The sequence below is a fragment of the Lissotriton helveticus genome, chromosome 3_1 (assembly GCF_964261635.1).
Source record: "Lissotriton helveticus chromosome 3_1, aLisHel1.1, whole genome shotgun sequence".
NCBI lineage: Eukaryota > Metazoa > Chordata > Amphibia > Caudata > Salamandridae > Lissotriton > Lissotriton helveticus.
In genome coordinates, this window is record NC_136061.1 from 886219628 (window position 1) to 886233664 (window position 14037).

A 14037-nucleotide genomic window follows, 5' to 3' on the forward strand; every position below is an offset into this window, starting at 1 on the left:
CACACAGCGTCCTAACAAGGATCATGGAAAATTTGGTGTTCCTGAGTTTCCACAACAGGAGGGCAGCTCTCCTCAGGCACTTGGAGAACTCCTTCAAGCAGGAGACACAGCACACAGCAAAGTCCTTCTCCTTCCCTTGTCAGAATAGCAACTGCAGGTCAGCCCCAGAACACACAGCAAGGGCAGTCCTTCTTCTCAGTTTCTCCCGCTCTTCTCCTTGGCAAAGGTTCCTTTTGATTCCAGAATCATCTAAAATTCACGGGTTTCAGCTCTAATACTTATATCCAAACATGTCTTTGTTCTCCTTGTGTAAGGGGCTCTGAATCCGGTCCTAACCAGTTCCGGCTGCACTCTGCAAGTACACAACTTCTTCCTTTGTCAGACACACTGCAGGAGGTGGAGCCAGTCTTTTGTGAAGGGCAGGCACAGCCCCAGTCAGGTACGGGTGCTACTCCAAATGCAGATTGGCCTATTCAGCGTGGTGCTGACTCACCCAGCCTCCCAGAGCCATGGCACTTCCCTAGCCCCTGTCACTTTCAAACCAAGACAGTCTATCCACAAACAGGCAGAGGCACACAGGAAGGTTGAACAAGAAAACAACCATTTTCTAAAAAGTGCTGTTTTCAAACACACAATTTAAAAACCACCTCCACTAAAAGGTGTGTTATTAAATTCTGAGTTCTGGCACAACAAAACTCCATCTCTCCATCTTATCCCTATGGGAAGATATGCTGGTAAAATGTTACACAGCATTCCCAATTCTGTCCTATGGGCAAGATTGCCTTTCAATAGTGAAAAACAAAATTGGCAGTATTTCACTATCAGGACATGTTACACTCATCAGTACATGTCCTACCTTTCACATACACTGCACCCTGCTGAGGGAGGTACCTTGGGTCCTATGTGCACAGAAAGGGAAGGGCAGGGCCTGGCAAGTGGGTGCACTTGCCAGGGCTTCATGGCTGTTAACAAACTGTGCGCAGGCACTCCAGTGGCAGGCCTGAGACCTCTCTTTAGGGCTACTCATGTGAGTGGCACAATTAGGGCTGCAAGCCCACTAGTAGCATTTGGATTAACAACCCTGGCACACTCAGTGCACTCCACTAGGGACCTTACTGGTAACACAAATATGCCAGTTATAGAGAACCAATCACATCCATAATATAAACAGGGAACACTTGCACTTTGACACTGATCAGCAGTGGTAAAATGCCCAAAGCTTCCAATCCAGCAAAAACGAAATCCAGCACAGCATCAAACATATAGGAGGTAGAGGCAAAAAGTCAGGAAAAACCACTCCAAGGATGCCAGGTCTAACATCAACGATGCAAGGTGACTAGCTGCATTCAATATTGTGACAATGTACACATAAGTTTATAAGGGTGTTGAAATATGCAATATACGCTGGGATGTCGTAGTGCATGGTTTTCAGTTTGAACTGTGTGTAGTTGCATTATTTAAATTGCAAATGTGAAATTAATGTATTGCAGGTGGACATAGGTCTATCTCGCAAGGAGAAGTTGACAGAGTATGAGATTCTGATGCTGCAAGCAAGTGTAATGAGTACATGGTTGTAGCTCTGTGTCATCTGTGTGTGATCCATGATAGTTGTAACTGTGTGATGTGTATGGGGAGGCATTAATCCCCAAGCAAGAAATTACATTCACTATGCCAACACAAAAGCATCTGCCCACAGATCCATTTTGAATTGAGGAGGAGACATGTTAATTTGAATGTCATTTCAATATAGGTGTGGGTAAATATTCCTGAAGATCCACACTTTATATATAGGGAACTCATACCTGTTCCTGTATGTGTGTGTCAGACCTAAACACAATTTGGAATGCCATAGTTTCACCTGAGTAGACCTCGCATTGCAATCATTGCATAACTGATAGATGCTGGGAATGTGGCCCTTACATCTCAGACTTTTTCTGGATCATGAAACCAACCCATGAAAAGGTACAATTGACATCTCAACATGTGTTTACCCAGGGGTGTGCTATTTGTATGAAGTTTGGACATTTTGTCAGTATAAACACTTACCACAGGTATGAGTGAAATAAAAGTTTTCATATTGTGACCAAATAGATATATTGTACACCTAAACTAACCTTACTTGGGTCAGTTTGACATATTGTATTAGGAGACGTCATTATACAGAAGGTATATTGTACATATATCTAGCCCACGATGTGGTGTATGTGTGGACTGTCACATATGATTGCATAACAATGTCAAATTTTGTAAAGCGGGCTGTACATATACAACTTGATCTAATATAAGTTTACATTTACTCCCTAGCTAACATGACAGGAGACAAGGCCAAAACCTATGAACTACGAGGGGCACACCATGGGCACACTCGTAAGATTAAACATGGATTCAGAAAAATGGTCTGAATCTATGAGAAGGCAAAGGCTACTGGCATTTGTGGATCAGGTACCAGGTCACAGAAGACCCTGCAGAAACAAAATCTCAGTGTGACACGCAGCAGTAGAGCAGCATACAGCCCACTCCTGGACCCTCAAGAGGGCAGCAGTTGGCAGGTAGAGGGCAAAAGAGGGCTTGAGGTGTTGCACCCTCCTGGGTAGTTAAGTATTACATTTGCCCTTTTATTACAGAATGGTACTCCCTGCCTACATTGTGACCTAAACTGCTGCATAGCACTAACACAAATCACCCTTGTACAATCGTGCAAGGGTGTCTGTATTCTTGTGTGTATAATAATTGTGCAAGAGGTAACACCTGCCTAGACAATGTCCATCATAATTGCAATTTACTTCTTGCTTACTGTGCCACATCATACAGCTAACTTAGAAAAAGATCACTACAATATTTTTGTTACCGTATGTCTCATATTTACCCCTCACATGGGGAGGTGTAGCATCAATACAGGTTCACTGGTCTTCCACATATGCAAAACTTGTATGTGCAAATGATTTTATATGTGGATGAACGCACACTCAACACATGTGAGGCCTCTGTGCAGAGTAACATATGTTGGCTAATTTGCCCTCAGTTTCTGTGGCCATACAAAGAAAGTAGCGGCCACCTGTTTTGGCATCCTAAGAGGGCTGAGACCTATTTTGAGGTTCTTTGATGCCTCGACTAGGCAGCTGATCATACAAGCATCCATACTATCCCGGCTCGATTACGCCAGCTCACTATTATTTGGGGCCAACCTGGCTGAAATCGCCCGGATGCAACGTGTCCAGAACGCTGCTGCTAGAGCCTTGGTGGGACTACCTAGGTTCTGTTCTGCTGAGAGTACCATCCGTTCCTTACATTGGCTGCCTATGGCACAGAGGATTCACTTTAAGACCTTGTGCCTCTCTTTCAAGATCCTCAAGATGGCCTCTTCCCAGATCCTTGACAACCTGGTGAGGCCTTATGTGCCCTCGCGTCCTTTGAGATCTCTGGGCCAAAACCTGGTCATAGACCCGCGGTTTAGACTATGTAGAGCGGGAGGTCGCTCCTTTAGGGTCTTGGCTGCAAAACTGTGGAACTCTCTTCCGCCTCACATTTGTGAAATTGATGAGCTGCTGAAATTTAGGAGGGCTATCAAAACGCATCTGTTCCCTCATAGTTCTTAGGTTTCTGCTCTATGTGCTACTGTCCTGTACTGCTGTGTTGTGTCTGGGTACTCTTCCTGAAGCGCCGGGACGCCCCTTGGCTGGGGCAGCTGTGCGCTATAGAAGTGTTATTAACATAACATAACATAACATTTGACTAAGATTGCATTGCTCAACACTTAGGTATACGCAGGGCGATGCAAGGTGCACTTGCATGTCTTGGTTACTGTTGTTTACAGTATTGGTTTGCCCTAGTGCATCCTTCTGTGGCACAAGTACAATGCTAATCCATGAGGACTATGGGCATCGGATTCTGGCTAGTATTGGTACAACCATCCAGAGTCATGTATTGTTGATTATCTTTTTGTGTGAGCAGTGATGTTTTCCCATTTGGGAATTGTTAGATTTCGGGGTCTCTAGTTGGCACAGGTAGGTACTTGTGACAAATAGGAACCCTGACCTCTAGTCAGAGTAAGGGGGATACACTCTTTAGATAACCCCTGATCACCCCCTTGGTAGTTTGGCACAAGCAGACAGGCTTATCAAAGGCAATGTGTAAAGTATTTGTACCAACACTCACAGTAACACAGTGAAAACACCACAAATTGTCTCCACACCAGTTTAGAAAAATAAAGTTATTTAATCTAAACTACACAAGACCAAAACGACAAAAATCCAACATACACAGTTCAAGAATATGGCTTCAAAAGAGTTCTTAGGGTTGCGTTAAAATAATCCACAATTGCGTCATGTTTTAGCCAAAAGTACCTTTAGATGCGACAAAAGTTTCAAGTGAAAGCTGCAGCGTTGAAAAACAAGCAATGCGTCACTCCTGAGACCCTGGGGAGGCGATGTGACAACCCCGCTGGACGCAGCGGGGGTGTTGCAGTGACTCTGGTCTGTATGGGGAGGGATGCAATACCTTGCATGGATTCCTTTGCGCAGGTTTCATAGGAAGCGTCTCGCAAAGGTACAATGTGATGATCTTCGGGACAGCGACAATCTCAGGTGCGGTGGCAATGCACAGTGCAGCGTCGATCTTCTCCTCCTGTGGTCCCTTAATGTGATGGCTCTGCGATGACTCTCGCAGTGACGTGATGCGGCCCGCAAGCAAGCGGTGTGACAATCTCACCCAGCGACGACAGGCTCCACGACGATACTCGCTGCGACGATAATCTTCCCGCACCGGAGCGATGCGTTCCGCAAGCGAAGGATGCGTCGGTTCTTGCTGCGGCAACAGGTGCTGCGACGATCTCGATCTTCGCGGCGGCGGGAATTTCCTCGCACTGTTGGGGATGCGCTTTGCAAGCGAGCGATGCTTGAGACTTTGCAGATTGTCTTTAGTTTCTTCTTGTCCAGCTTCCCAACAACAGGTACAACTTCCAGAGATACCACAACTGGCCCAAGCACTCTAGGAAGGACAGAACCCTCTCAGTAGAGTTCAGGGGGGAAACTGGGGGTGAAGTCCTTTTGTTCCCGGGACTTCTTAACAGGGAGCCAGCTCTACTCAGGCCCTTGGAGATCTCTTCAAGCAAGGGGACACAGCACAAAGCAAAGTCCTTCCCCTCTCCTTGGCAGCAAAGCAACTGCAGGTCAGCCCACAAACACACAACAGGACAGTCCTTCCTCTTCAGTCTTTCAGCTTTCTCCTTGGCAGAGGTTCATTCTTGATTCCAGGATGATCTAATTTTCTGTAGTCTGGGGTCCTATACTTAAACCCCTAAAGGTCTTTGTTCTCTTTGTACAGGAGGGCTCTGAGCCCGGTATGAACCAGTTCTGGGTGTTCCTTGAGCACTTTGTTTTCCTGGCTACACCTTTCCTTTCAGAGAGAGGGGCAGGGTCGTCAGCCGCTCAGCAGGAGGTGGAGCCACCATTGTGGAAGGCAGGCACAGCCCTATTCAGGCCTAGTTGCTACCCCCTCCCACCACTCTAGATGCAGATGGAGCTACCCAGCCCAGGGATGGCACACTAAGACTCTGGGAGCCACGAAGCCCTTGTCACTCACAAACCAAACAGTCAATTCACAAACAGGCCAAGGCACACAGAAAGGTCAGACAAGAGATCAGCCACTTTCTAAAAGTACTGTTCTCAAACACAGGATTTAAAAACCACCTTTCCCAAAAGATGTGTTATTAAATCCTGAGTTCAGGGATACCAGATTTTTATGTCCTATCTTGCTCCTATGGGAAGATATTTAACAACAAGGGGTGGGAAGATATGCAGGTAACCACTGTACACAGCATTCCCCATTATAGCCTATGGGCAAGATAGCCTTACAGTAGTGAAAAGCGAAAATTGCTGTAATTCACTACCAGAGCATGTCACCTGCAATAGTACATGCTCTACCTTTCACATACGCTCCACCCTGCCCAGGGGGGTAACTTGGGCCTTCCATAGGGGTGTCCAATGTGTACAGAAAGGGAAGAGTTAGGCCTGGTCAGTGGGAACACTGGCCAGGTTGACATGGCAGTCCACAGACTGCACACAGGCACTGCGGTGGCAGGCCTGAGACACCATTTTAGGGCTACTCATGTGGGTGCCACAATCAGTGCTGCAGGCCCACTAGCAGCATTTGAATCACCTATCCTGGCACACTCAGTGCACTTTACTAGGGACTTCTAGGTAAAACAAAATATGCCAATCATGGATAACCAATTGCAATAACAATTTACTCACTTTGACACTGATCAACAGTGGTAAAGTGCCCAAAGTATCTAAACCAGCAAAAACGAAATCCAGCACAGCGTCAAAAATACAGGCGGTAGCGGCAAAAAGTCAGGGGAAACTACGCCAAAGATGCCAGTTCTAACAGAAATGATGTTATAATGTTTACATTCCAACATTTATGTTGATATTTGCTATAATGTTTTTTCTTCACATGACTCACATATCCCATTTATAGGTGGTAAGTTTGTGTGTACTTTGCAAGAATTATCTCACTGTGTCTCTATCGAGGAAATGCATCTTGTTGAGACATTCTGACATTACATTGATAAGGTCCACATTCCTCATCATAACATTGTAATGGATGTAATTGGTGTGGGTGCACATAAAAAGACATCATATGCCATTAAGTTGAGCTCACTCTTCTTCAGCATAGAAAAATTACGTTTTGGTGTTATGGTTGCATTATGTTTGCAGACTTTGTGGAACAACCATCCAAATCTTATAATGCTTTCTTAAAATCTTATTTATTTTCTTCCAGAGGTTTGTGCCATCACCTTACAACATGTGAGTAGGTTTTTTTAAAACAAATTTTACAAACACATAAGTGAAATCAATAGGTGCTGTGTAAAAATACATGTCTATATGTTACAACACATTTACATGTGTGTAGTGAAATCAATCGATGTCAAAAATATAGTTGTACAAAATATTGATATATATATGTAAAATAAAATTATAAATATAAAATATGTTAAACAATAAAATTAATACAAAAAATAAAGTAGATTTAATATAAATTTTAACAAATATAACAGATAAACGTAATTAAAAAATGTAAACACACATATATAAAAAATTATATATTTTTTTTACTTCAAAACAATTAATAAACTATTAATTTTAATGTATTTTATAATTTTAAAATTATATAAAATGTACAAATATATAATAACATAAAACCTAATTAAAAAAAAATTCTATTATAAATTAAACATTAAACTATTTAAGAATCTTTACACTTACATTTCCTACTCCAGTCAGTGCAACAGTAGGGAAAGCGTTGGAAAGCGGAGGGGTAAAAATTACTATTCCCGTTATAGTGACTATAACAGCAGAGAAAGTGTTGGATAGTGGAGGGGTAAAAATTACTATTCCCACTCCAGTAGGTGCAACAGTAGGGAAAGTGTTGAAAAGCGGAGGGGTAAAAATTACTATTCCCACTCCAGTGGCTGTAACAGTAGGAAAAATGTTGGATAGCGGAGGGGTAAAAATATCTATTCCCACTCCAGTGAGTGCAACATTTGGGAAAGTATTGGATAGAGGAGAGATAAAAATTACTATTTTAACTCCTGTGAGAGTAACAGTAGGGAAAGTGTTGGATAGCGGAGGTGTAGAAATTACTATTCCCACTCCAGTTAGTGCAACAGTAGGGAAAGTGGTGGATAGTGGCAAGATGAAATTTACTATTCTCACTGCTGTCAGTAGGGAAATTGTTGGATTGGGGAGGGGAAAAATTACTATTCCCACTCCAGTGAGTGTAACAGCAGGGAAAGTATTGGATAGTGGTGGGATAAAATTTCCTATTCCCACTCCAATTAGTGCAACAGTAGGGAAAGTGTTGGATTGCGGAGAAGTACCAATTAATATTCTCACTCTAGTCAGTTCAAAATTAACCCCTTTGCTGCTAGGCCTTTTCCCCCCTGTGCTAAGCCTCTTTTTTTTACTATTTGGGGTAGTTTTTGCTTAGGCCCCTGTAACCTTTTGACCACATAAGGTATCCATGGCAAATTTGCACACTTTTTTCCAACATCATGGGGATTCAAAAGGTACCCAAGGTTTGTGGATTCCCCTGGAGGGTACCCAGAGATTAGCAATTTTTTTGGGGGGGAAATGGGGAAAACATTTTTTTCCCTGCAAATGGTATCAAAAAAGGGGTTGCAGTGCTGAAATCACCACTTCCCAGCTTTCAGGGACAAGCAGACTTTAGTCAGGAAACGAAAAGACTGTACACAGCTTTGGCATTTTTCTGGGGCATGGCCTATTTTTGCTAGTTTTTGTGCTATCAACCTCTCTCCAGTTAGTAGTATAAATGGGTATAAAAACAATATTGGATCCTGGAGAGCTATACATTTTAAAAAAGTAGACACAATTCTAACTTCATCAAGAGGTCATTTGTGTAAATCCTTTAAGGTTTCTCCATAGAAACTAACAGTTAAATGTAGGAAAAAATGAAAATTGTTGAAAAAAACAGCCATTTGTGTCAACGTTTTCACCTGAACCTTCTTCTAATTATGACAGCTGTATAAAAGCAATATACCATTAAATTGTTTGGACCTTTCTGGTTGTGGGGATATATAGGACTTGAAGGTTCATCAAGAACCCGACAAACCCAGAGCCAATAACTGAGCAGCATCTTGCAATTGGTTTTTATTATGTAACGGGTATATAGCAATTATTTTGGGAAAATGTATACATGGAAAAATTGGTATGAAAGACACCTATGTATTTCTGAAATGGGAACAAAATATAGAGTTTAGAAACAGTAGATATTTGTCCATTTGTGAAATCGAGAGTACTCATACTAGCATGAAAATTATGGGTCATTTTTCAAAATTACACATTGTCTTTCATTTGGAAGGCAGAAATGCATCGAAAGTCAATGGGTAATAACAGTTGCTCTGCAATTCTGAGTTCCCCTAAGTCTCCCATTAAAAATGGTACCTCACTTGTGTGGGTAGGCCTAGTGCCGGCGACAGGAAACAGTCCAAAACGCAAGGTGGACACACCACATTTTCACAGTGAAAAAGGACCCTTTTTTTGCAAAGTGCCTAGCTGTTGTTTTTGAACCCTAGCTCTGCCGGCAGCTAGGGAAACCTAGCAAACCTATACATTTTTGAAAACTAGACACTCAGGGAAATCCAGGATGGGGTGACTTGACTGGCTCTCACCAGGTTCTGTTACCCAGATTCCCTTGCAAACCTAAAACATTGTCAAATAAACACATTTTCCTCACATTTCTGTGGTGGAAAGTTCTGGAATCTGTGTGGATCCACAAAATTCCACCCACCCCGCATTACCCAAAGTCTTCTAAGAAAATTAGTACCTCACTTGTGTGAGTAGGACTAGTGTCCGCGACAGGAAACGGCCCAAAAAGCAATGTGGATGCACCACATTTTCACAGTGAAAAATGTCCCTTTTTTTGCAAATTACCTACCTGTAGTTTTTGAACCCTAGCTCAGATGGCACCTAGGGAAACCTAGCAAACCTATACATTTGTGAAAACTAGACACCCAGGGGATGCTAGGGAGGTATGGCTTGTGTGGATACCCCAACGTTTTCTTACTCAGCACCCCCTGCCTGCAATCCTCAAATGTAGCTGAAAAAATCACATTTTCCACACATTTTTGTGTGGAAAAGTTGTGGCATCACCGGGTTGACACACATTTCCTACCACCCAGCATTCCCTCTGGTCTCCTGATAAAAATGGCGCATCACTCATGTGGGAGGCCCAAGTACCCGCAACAGGGAAAGGCCCAAAATGTATTGAGGCAACATCAAAATTGCTTTCACAAAACTACCTGTTTTTTCAAGGGGGGTCACCTGGGTTTTTGGCCCCGTGCTCGGCGGACAGCTAGGGAAACCTACTAAACCCACACATTTCGAAAACTAAAGTCCCGGGGGTCCCATAAAGGTATGGCTTGTGTGGATCTCCCAACGTTTTCTTACCCAGAATCCCCTGCAAAGCTCAAATTTAGCTGAAAAAAATCACTTTTCTACACATTTTTGTGTGGGAAAGTTGTGCTGACACTAATTTCCTACCACGTCAGCGTTGTCCCAGGTCTCCTGATAAAAATGGTACCTCACTCGTGTCGGAGGCCCAAGTACCCGCGACAGGCAAGGGCCCAAAATTTATTGGGGCGACATCAAAATTTCCTATTACAAAACGATTTGGTTTTGCAAGGTGGGTCACCTGGGTTTTTGGCCCCGTGCTCGGCTGCCACCTAGGGAAACCTACCAAACCCACACATTTCTAAAAACCAGACAGCCTTGGGATTCCAGGGAAGTATGGCTTGTGTGGATCCCCCAACGTTTTCTTACCCAGAACTCCCTGCATACCTCAAATTTAGCTGAAAAAATCACTTTTCCCACATATTTTTGTGTGGGAAAGGTGTGGCATCAATGGGCTAACACAAATTTCCTACCACCCAGCGGTTCCCCCAGGTATCCCGATAAAAATGGTGCCTCACACTTATTGTGCATGGGGGTTGGGGGACATTGGCGTGCCCATAATGGGCAGCCCCCACCCCTAATTTACATAATAAAATTAATCCCTGGTTTCTAATGGGCTTTCTGCCCCCCAGGGGGGCAGAAGACTGGAATTTTGTGGGGGGAGGGCATATGGCAACAAAAGAATTCCTGGTGTCAAGTGGGCTTTCTGCCCCCTCCCCCCCCCATTTACACGAAATCCAAATGCTAGTGGGCCTGCAGCACTGGACGTGCCACCCACAGAAGCAGCCTTATAAAATGTATCTATCGTCTGGCATTGCAGAGCCTGCGTGCAGTCTGGTACTGTCATGCTGACTGGGCAAGTGCACCCACTTGCCATTCCCTAAACCTTCCCTTTTCGTCATATCAGTCACCCCTATGGTAGGCCCAAGGGCAGGGTGCCTTGTAAGTATAAGTTAGGACAAGCCCTGATGTGTGTGGCATGTCCTAATAGTGAATTACAGCCATTTTCGTTTTTCACTATTGCAAAGCTACCTGTTCTCCATAGGCCAGAATGGGCTGTTATAGTTATTACATTTTATAATTCTAACTGTCTCAGAGAACATGGTAGAAATTCGAGTTTAGTATGCCTGGACTCAGAATAATAAAATACATCTTTTTGTGAAGTTGGTTTTAATATTCTGTGTTTGCAAATACCACTTTCAGAAAGTAGGTATTTGCTTGCCTAACCATTCGAACCTGCCTCTGCTAGTTTGTGTATTTTTATGTCTGGTTTTGTGAGTGACAGAGCTGGGGAATTCCAAGAGACAGGCTGAGTCACCCAGTGGTGAATAGAGAGATCTGCATCTAGGTGGGAGGGAGGAGGTGCACCTGAACCTTGAATAGGGCTGTGCCTGCCTTCCACAATGCTGGCTCCACCCCCTGTGGAGTGGCTGATGTCTCTGCCCTGCACACTGAAAGAAGAGAAGGAGTCCTGTAAACAAAGTGCTCCAGGACTGTACTTGCCTTCCAAAATGCTGGCTCCACCTCCTGTGGGGCGTCTGATGTGCCTGCCCTGCACTGTGAAAGGAAAGCAGAAGTCTGGTAAACAGAGTGCTTCAGAACTGGTTTGTACTGGCCAAAGGTCCCTCTCCTCTCAGAGAACAAAGGATTTTGGGGTATAAATATTGGGACCCTGATCCCATGAAATTAGATCACTTTGGACTACAAGGCCGTGCCCAAACTGTGGAACTCTCTCCCTCTAGAAATCTCCGGCCAGGCATCTCTTTTGTTATTTCGTAAGGCTTTAAAAACCTGGCTTTTTTTCCTAATACCTTTGCTTAAGCTCTATTTTCCCTGTGTCCGGTTGCTCCGCACCAGCGCCTTGATGCCCTTGGGCTAAGTCTGCGCTTTACAAGACTACATTCATTCACATTCATTCAAGAAGAAACCTTTACTGAGGAGAGGAACCTGAAGAAACTGAGGAGAGACTATTCCCAAGCTGAAGTGTTGGTTGGGGGATTGGCCTGCAGTGGTCACTGAAAAGAAGTACGACCCAAACTTGAGGTGAGCCAGAGGAGGTTTAATGTAGTCCAACCTCAACAACTCCCCGCCAGCAACTGCCGTGGACAGAACTTCCATTGGTGTTCCACGCAGGGAACAATTCCAATGGAGAACACTAGTGAAACCCAACACACCTCCCCTTCTTCACAAAAGAACACAAAAGTAAAAATGAAGATAAACAATAAGAGAAAACAAAAACAAAGATAAAACAACAGGTAAATGGCAAGGCAAAACAAAATCACTGTAGAACTATAAATAAACAATAAAAATTTCACTCTAATGTATAATCATGAATTTGACTCTAATGGCAACAGTATAGTGAAATGAACAATACAAACATTACCCCATCATATAATCATGAAATCTGATTGGAACAGATTTGACTCTGGAGGAAGTTTTCCTCTGTGGGTAAGAGACAGGAACAGGTGAACGCACAACACCATCCACCTTAGGAGAAGCAGGGGAAACACCAACTCCTAACCGCTTGTTGACACTCTCAACCATAAGACCAGGCACAACAGAAACCATACACTTGTTCCAAACCCTTCCATCCTCCAACACCACAACACAATCCTACACTGCAGACACCTTTTTGGGAGAAGAAAAACGCGATTCCCCCTTACGGAGAAACCCGGGATTCTTTATCCTTACCCAGTCACCAACCTTCACCTTGGAAGGAGACAAAACATCCAATCTGGTATTATACTTTTTCTGGACCGAAGCTCTCACATCAGCAACGTCAGCTAAACATGCAGCATCCACAACTTTCCTTGACATCCATTCTTTGTTTAACTTGGTACCAGCAACCCTTCCACGCAACAATGTAAAAGGAGCAACACCAGTTGAAGCATGCAGAGTGGTCCTCACAGCCCATAACATGTCACTAACCGCTTGTCGCCAATGCAAACCATTCACCAAGGCCAGTTGCTCCTTGACTACACGGTTGAAACGCTCAACCAAACCGTTGCTGCGAGGATGATAGAGCGACGTGCAAATATGTTTAATACCAACCTCCTTAAAAAAGGCAGTCATCTCAGCAGAAACCAGTACCATTATCAGAAACTATTTCCTCAGGAAAACCCTCCCTGGAGAAAATGTCCCGTAAAAATGTTATCACCACAGAAGAACTGATAGAATCAACCAACCTAACCTCCCATCCTCGTCGCCAGTGAAAAGAAGTACGAGCCAAACTTGAGGTGAGTCAGAGGAGGGTTAATGCAGTCCAACCTCAACAGCTCCCCGGCAGCAACTGCCGTGGACAGAACTTCCATTGGTGTTCCACGCAGGGAACAATTCCAATGGAGAACACCAGTAAAACCCAACAGTCGCCTTACTGCCAAAGGAAGGAGAGAGGAAATGTGTGTACTTTGCTTTCAACTTGTGATGGATCTCCAAGGGCTTGGAAGAGAGCTTGCCTCCTGCTGAAGTGTCATGAACAACAGACTTCACCCCCCAGCTCCCCAGAGTTCTTTTGGAAGTGCCTGCTGCTGTTTTGGGCCTTCTGATGAACTGCGTGTCGCAAGGAGCTGGAAGCACGACTCAACGAGAAGAAGCGTGTCGCCGTCGCTGTGCCTGCCGTTGCAATTCCGAAGGAGGGTGTCGCCGCTGAAACGGTCGCACTCCACCGCATCGGAGAGAAGCTTGCCACAACAAAGAGGAAGCGTGTCGCCGTCGCTGCTGCTGCCGTCGCAACTCCGAAGGAGGGTGTCGCCGCTGTAGTTGTCGCACTGCACTGCATCAGGAGAGGAATCTCGCAACGAGGTCAGAGAGTGTCGCCGTCACCGTGCCTGCCGTCGCAACTCCGAAGGAGGGTGTCGCCACTGGAACTGTCGCTTTGCACCGCATCAACCAAGAGCACCTCGCATCCCCGAGAAGCGCGCCGCCTTCGGTGCTGCTGCTGTCGCATCTTGGATGTTGCCGCTATAGTTGTCGCATCAAGCGGAAGCTTCACATATCGTGGGAGAAGAGCGTCGCTGCTGGAGCTGTTGTCGTCGCATCGTAAGGGTGTCGCCGCTGCAGTCCACGC